This window comes from Sebastes umbrosus, chromosome 12, assembly GCF_015220745.1.
Source record: "Sebastes umbrosus isolate fSebUmb1 chromosome 12, fSebUmb1.pri, whole genome shotgun sequence".
Lineage (NCBI taxonomy): Eukaryota > Metazoa > Chordata > Actinopteri > Perciformes > Sebastidae > Sebastes > Sebastes umbrosus.
In genome coordinates this window covers 22,407,899-22,415,806 of record NC_051280.1, presented here as the reverse complement: position 1 = coordinate 22,415,806, position 7,908 = coordinate 22,407,899, and positions in this window count along the sequence as shown.

Sequence of the window (7,908 nt, the reverse complement as noted above, 5' to 3'; positions counted from 1 at the left end):
TGTGACACAATGCTGCCTTCAAAGCCCCTCAGTGATATGTAACAACAAAGGCTTTTACACCTACACAAGATTCAAGAGTTTTATTTGCCATTTGCACCTATAAGTACAATTCTGAGCAGTTTACACCGAGTCAGCTTTAAGAAAAGAAAAAGGGTAGAAAAGGCACAAGGTAATTACAGTACAAAATAAGTAGCACATTCAACTCAACACAATAAATAAATAAATTATTAAAATATATAATACATATATACAGTATATAAAACGCCCTCAGTGTAGTCAATAAATAAACAAAACTACCCTCTGCATAGGAACGATACCCCCAGAATACAAATATACAGTATATATGCTCCATGACCATGTTAAAAGTCACTTGATTTTAATATGTTTTGTATGATATTATACTATGTATTTATTTTGCATTTGTTTTATGTTGGGGCATCTGAAACTTGAATGTATGTTTCAATGCTGCTGTCTTGGCCAGGTCTCTCTTGCAAAAGAGATTCTTAATCTCAATGAGTACTAACTGGTTAAATAAAGGTTAAATAAAAAAAATAATTAAAAAATTCAAAATAAAAAAAACTTGTAGCTCTCATAAAAATATTTTAAAAAAGAAATAATTAATATATTTCAGACAATTACGCAGTGGAAGGCAGCATATTGCACAGCATTACAGTCCATTCAGGTGTACTGTGTCTCAATAATGGTATATGGAGGTGAGGTGTGGGGTATTTGTGTCCCTCTTTAATGTCCTTTGTCACCAGTCTTATTGTAGCTGGGAAGAAGCTGTTGTGAAACCGTGCTCTGTGAGTGGAGATGCTCTCTACTTTACATTTTATATTGCCAAATGTGCTTTTAAGGAGGTCAGTAAGTATGCAAGTGAAGTGAAAACTGATAATGAAGGGAATGGTTGTAATTTAACGACACAAATACCGCTTCCCGCTGTTGCAACTGTTATTTACGAGGGAGCCTGAATGCGGCGGCATTGTGCAAACAATACCAACAAATCATGCATGTTTGGATGAACATGTTTTTAATCTCTCTTTTCCTGGCAGTATTGGTTGGATTTCAACATGGAAACGACCTTTTTTTTCCTCCATCGAGGAAACATCTGTAGGGAAGATTATGTCAAAATAAAACCGCTAGGTGGTAGCGTTTAGTCAACCCTCTCTGGGTGTTGCAGAGAGGATGGTCAGGACAGGTATTATGCCACAGGTGAGGTTCAAGGACCTTCAGGGAGATGAGAGATATTAATTACAGTCAATAGACATTAGTACAGTGACAATGAACAACAATGACAGTCTATGTTCATTATAGGTTTTTGTGTCTAATGAGTTCTTTTTTTGGGTATCCTTATAAACATTTTGAGGAATGACTGGTTTAAGGTACAGCAGTAGTGGAAAGTTACTAAATATATGAATTCATGTGCTGTTCTTGAGTACAGTTCATTTCATTTTTCATTTCAAAATTTATTTCGAACATGTAGAATACAAAAAAAATAAAATAAAAAATAAAGAGAGAGAATGATCATACCAACAAGTGGACAGTCAGAAACAAGTAGTATTTACATACAATGAAAAGCATAAGACAAATAAATTGTCAAACACTTGATGCCTTGATTTACATATTCGAAAAGGAGTGAGAAGAAGTATACACTTATTTAATCCCATCCCTTCTCCATAAGTCAATTATTAATTATTAACCAGCTTTCTTATTGAGCTAAACATATACTTTTTAAAATTTATCTAACTATAATTATTATTATTTATGATTATTCTAACTATAATTATTATCTTTAATCTGTGTCATACAGACATATAAATTAATTACTGATATAATTATCCTTATCAGATGTAGCCTACTTGTACCGGAGGCCTACTTGAGTATTTCCATTTTATGCTACTTTATACTTGTGACTTTCAGTACATTTTGTTGATAATACTTACATACTTTAACCATAGATGCTGGACCTCTTATAATGGAGTATATACTGTATATATTTAATGTTCAAGAAGTGAAGTAGAGTTGCACTGGTTTGTTTCCTGGAGACATGCTGATATTGAAGTGATGAAGTGTTGAAGCACATGTCAGCTGAGATTAACGAGCATCGCTCAAAACAGTGAGGCGACACACGTCAGCTAAAACCACAATATCACTCTATATTTAAGCTGCTTGGCAGTGATGTTAGCTGACTAGACGAAGGTCTCTCTATGAATCAATGCTGATCCTAGTGTTGGCTTTTCCTGCTTTAGCCTCCCGACCGCGGTCAGAAGGAACAGGGGAGACACTGTAGCCCCGGTCGAAGACGACAACGTTACTCACTCTGGAGCCCCGTCTATTCACTCGGCAGAAGGAAACGACACGGGAAACCTCTGTTGGTCTGGAGGAGCTGCAGCATTTATTTCTGCACAAACTTCCACTGTACATTCACTAGATATTCTCAGAGCTAAACGAATTCTTCTGCAGTGTGTAGTGTGCGCGCATGCACGTGAGAGTTGGAGCGAGAGAGCGAGTGAGAACGAGCGCGGTGTGTGAGTGAAGGCAAGCAGACAGGCAGAGGAGCAGAGTGCAGCAGAGACTTCGGCCCTGGAGACCAAAGCTACGGTCTCCCCTGTGTCTTCTGGAGGCCGAAGCAGAAAGAGCCAGCACTGTTTTGCAAGACGGGCTTCACTAGATATAACTTTGAGGTTTTGGCCACAAGCGAGCGCGCATGGGACACTGACCCGCAATGATTTATACGTGTAAGAAGGTACAAACAGTCCCTTTAAAGCCTGCAAAAGGAAACACTGGGAAATGTCTCCCTGACCCAGATCATTCTTGACCAACTAATGCAATGCTCAGTGTCAGACAGATCTAGTTCTACATGGTCAGCCCATCGTCACATATTTTGTTACCAGACAAAAATAATATTCCAATTTAATTCTGCATGATGCAGAAACATTAAAGACCTCGATACTTTGGAGACTTTTAAATTGTACCCCCTCGTGAATTGTGAAATGTTCCTTTAGTGTGACCTAAAATAGTAACCTCCTCATGTAATGTTTAACCATTAGTTAAACAATATCTATTTTCTGCCTCACCGTCTCTCCTTGCCTCTTCCTTTTCATTCCCTTTGAACCCAAACACTGATAAAGAAGGGGTTCACGTATGGTGAGTTTAATCTGACACACACACACCCACACCTCAAAGCGTGTTTCTCGTGAGCTATCTCACCCGTCTGTTTGGTCAAAGTCCAACAGAGATCATGAGACACTATCTCTCCGCATGTGTGGGCAGGCGTGTGGGATATCATGAGACATGTATGTCGTTGGACTTTAACATTGGCGGACGCAAAAATGCACATGCAGTTCATTTACGCATCATCACACATTTGAAAATGTGATAAAATGACATTTACATAATACAGTATTTAGCAGTAAAATACAGGTAATCTCAACATTCATGATCCATTGCTGCTTCTGAGGCTGGTAGACAAGGTTTGAAACTATCTTCATGACCTAGCAGAGATTCAACAAGTTGCAACAATGTGTGACACAATAGTAGTTCCCATTGTTTAACTTCATTGTCAGTGTGTCCAGCCTGCTGCTGCTGCAGGAATTTCTCCTTATCATGATGCCTGAGATGAGAATGACCTGACTCAGCTTTGACTTCATCTGTATGGAATGTGGAAATGTGCAGTAATGATATACATATAGCATATTACTCCTTTAGTTCATGTTGTTGGCTACTGAAAACTGCATGCCCCATGTCTTTGTTTAATTGCAGGGAGCTGCCAATTGTAAATTCAAACAATTAGATAAAATTAGACACAAATAAACTAATAATTTATAGTTATTAAAGTTGCACCACATTTAAGTTAGATGTATGGGTCACAACTGGACTTTTTGAACTGGGTGGTGTGAAGATTGGCACACACATGCACAATAGTAACATATTCCTACATAGTTTATCTACAGTAGAGGAATGGAGAGAGAGTGAGACTGCCGCTGACTGAAACAGAGAGGCAGACACGTGGATACAGACAGGCAGATTGCGAAACTTATTCACAGCGTTTGGCTTTCAATAACAGTATAATTCAATCGCTGCAGTTCCATCTCGTGATCCTTTAAACTGTCAGCAGGAGGCCTCATGAGTGCCACGGTTTCTCTCATTTCCCGATGCACGCTTGTCCTTGTGGGAACTAACTTGGCCTTTCTCACGCTACAAATGTCTATTCAATGCCCAACTGTCCAATAGGGTACTTTGGTGACTATTTAATACCACATCCTCTAGCTATTTTACGCAATTCAATGTGAGATAGCGTGTATACTGTGTCTCCTTCAGGAGCGTTGAGGCCTGGGATCACTTCATTTGAATATAATCTTGAGGGAAATACACATTGTAAATGACTCCATTCTAATCATTGTCTGTCTTACAATGTTTAGTCACTGTCCATCAACTTGGGGCCATTTTGTGATTGTTGAGGGTGGTATTGACTGATTTAAACTCTAATTTCCACTCAAGTACAAATCAAAACTGCATTGGAATTTCATAGAATTTCTTTCAGGACAATTCTGAGTATTACCGTGTGTTTGTCTACCCATTTTGATGTTTTGGACTTTCACCTAGTGGGCCTACTGACAGTATTGATTTAAAGATATGAATGGTCCTGCAGCAAAAAAAAAAGAATTCACAAAACATGAAGCTGCTTTAATCATAACATTTTAAAACCTTAATTGATTAAATACAGTAGAAGTAAATTAAATGAGACCTTTCTATGAACTCGCATGAAGGTATTGGCAAAATTGATTGACTTTTTTTTCTTTTCCAGTGCAATGCAATAAAATATCCATCAAACTGAAAATAATGAGATGGCTAGTCTTTCAAAACTTTAAAAAAAAAATATCAGGCGGCATTTTTTTCTTCCTCTTTTTTGTTCTTTCCATTAAAATATGAGGATGAACAGGAATGATGAAAACAAAATAGTTTCATTAAAGGAACAGTGTGTGACATTTTGGGGGATTTATTAGCAGAAATGGAATACAATATTCATAACTATGTTTTCATTAGTGTATAATCACCTGAAACTAAGAATCTTTGTGTTTTGATTAGCTTAGACTGATCCGTTTATATCCACATAGGGAGCAGGTCCTCTTCACGGAGTTCACCAATGTTGCTCCGCCATGTTTCTACAGTAGCCCAGAATGGTCAAACCAAACACTGGCTTTAGAGAGAGACGTTTGCATTTTCATGTTACCTGAAGGCCACCGTAGTTCTCCAACACGCTTGTGGAACTGCGGTAATGTGAGCAGAGTGCAAAACTGTGGTACCGCCAGCTGCCGTCTGACTTCCCTTTCTCCTAAAGTATTGTTATTATGATGCAGTCGGCGGCTCACGTTATCGCAGTCTTGGAAAGGGAGTGAGCACAGGGGTACTCAGTTGGTTGCAATCTGCAACCACACCACTAGATGCCGTCAAATCCTACACACTGGACCTTTAATAAGTGCACTTAAATGTTAATGTTTGATTTGAACAGCTGGTTTTAAGAGCAGACATGTTAAAAAACAACATGGATGATGGATGATGACTATTTTTTTTCTGTAAAATCTTTATTGAAACCCATTAATTGGTTTCATCACAGTTTGCTATTACGTAACAACAAGAGGCACACCGTATCTAAATCACTCTTTCCTCATCCATCCTAGTCATGAGACGTTCATAACCGCTCTAATGCAGGACATACCATTAGTGGTTTTGACTCTACAAATGTGAAGAGTGAAACCATGCACACTACTCCCAATTACAAAACTGTGTGCACTCGTTCATTTCCATTATTGAATCACCAACTGGCTATTCTGAGTGCAGTCAGCTGATTGGGAAGCAGCATTCAGAAGAAAAAAAATTGATTGGGGAAAGAGAGTCAAACTGCATGACCTCTGCCAGGCAAAGTGCTATCAAGGTGCTCTTGAACAAGCCGCACAATGGCTGAACGTTGATGTGGATCTGCAGCTGCTGCACCCAATATTAAAAGTTTAAGAACACACTAAGAGCATTTTCTTATTTAAAGTATCCATATCTCCAGATGTCTTCAATCATTTCCGATAGACAGTGGCCCATTTTAATCTCTAATAACAGACGGTCTGCGTATTTATGCAACACTGAAACTGATCAAGTACTGAAGTTCCATTTATGGTGCCTTCAAATGGGGTCGTGTTTACCGTGTTCGCGAGAAGAGTCCATATGAACGCCCCCCCTCGCGTGGTATTCACGACCTCATAAGTGAAAAGTTTCTGAAAGCTCAGAGATTATGACTTGTGACGTGTTTGTTGACGTTGTGAGAAATGGTGGAGGTTCATTTTTCGGTGCATAATAAGTTAATAAGTTGTAATTTTAGTTATATATTGTTTTTCGTAGTCATTTTATAATAGGCTGAGGAAAATGTTGATGTTTTCAACCTCATCTTTTTCCTCTATCATAATTCTTTTGCATTTCCTGCATTATGTTACCCACTTTAATACGTTAATATTGCTGTTGCTTAGCAACAGTGTTCTCACAACTTAACCACTTGAACGCCAAGTATATGGTGTACACGACCTCCCATGTTGTAAATACGAGCTCACAAGTCCCATTTGGTAAATGGACTTGCATTTATGTAGTACCTTTGCAGTCTTCCGACAACTCAAAAGCGCTTTAACATTGAAGGCAACATTAAAGATTTTGGCTTTAAAGGAGTAGTGTAGGATCTGGCGGCATCTAGCGGTGAGGTTGCAGATTGCAACCAACTGAAACTTCTCCCATGTTCCAAGCGAGTAGGTGAACTACGGTGGCCGACGTAAAAACGCGAATGGCCCTCTCAGGAACCAGTGTTTGGTTTGGTCCATTCTGGGCTACTGTATAAACATGGCTGCCGGGTCCGTGAAGAGGACCCGCTCCCTATGTAGATATGAAGGGCTCATTCTAAGGTAACGAAAACACACCGATTTTTATTATCGGGTGATTATACACTAAAGAAAACAAACTTATTAATATTATATTCAATTTCTGCTAATAGATCCCGCTAATTGTTACACACTGTTCCTTTAAATCCAAGTGTCTGAGCTTAGTCAAAGTCTTTGTCAAAAGGAAAAAGGTAAGAGTCTAGAGAGGCAAATGCTTGGCTCTGTATTTCATTACACCGGATTTGAAGCAGTGACTGAGGTTAAAGAGCTGACTTCCAGCTTTTAAGGGTGTGAAGTTGAGCACCCTCGACTTTTTGTATGTTGGTTGATAGGGGTAGGCGGTAAGGATAGTGTCTTGTCAAGGTATATACAATTTTTATTGCAATATCACTAAATACTGTGATATAGTAAATTATCTAGAAACTCAATTGAGAGACCCTTTGTAGATTATATAACCAGATAATCCAGGGGAATTGACTGGATTTACTTATTACATTGATGCAAAAAAAACTGTAAATCCAATAATGCCATTACACAGTCCTGGGTATTATGCAAGATTACCTGCCAAAATTACTTAATAAATCTAGAAATATTGTCATAACTATTGTTTTTTTTTAAATTAATTTTAGGCTATTTGTTTGCTTGATTGTTGGTTGTCCCACTCAAGTTTTTTTCAAGATTCAAGATTCAAGATGTTTATTGTCACGCCGGTTATACAAGTACAATCGTGTGAAATGCTTTTTGCTGGGAAGCTCCATTAAAAATAATAAGTTATATTACAATTATAAAAGGAAATACTTTGTACAAGGCATATTAAGAATATATACAGGCATATTAAGAACATATACATTAAGAACATATACAGTATATACAGTATAAGATATATGATTGAGGTACTTCTTGTGTGAGAAGATGAAGTCGTATGAATTATCTATTTAAAAGTCTGATGGCCATGGTTTTGAATGGCGTTTTTTGTTGTTAAGATAAGATAATA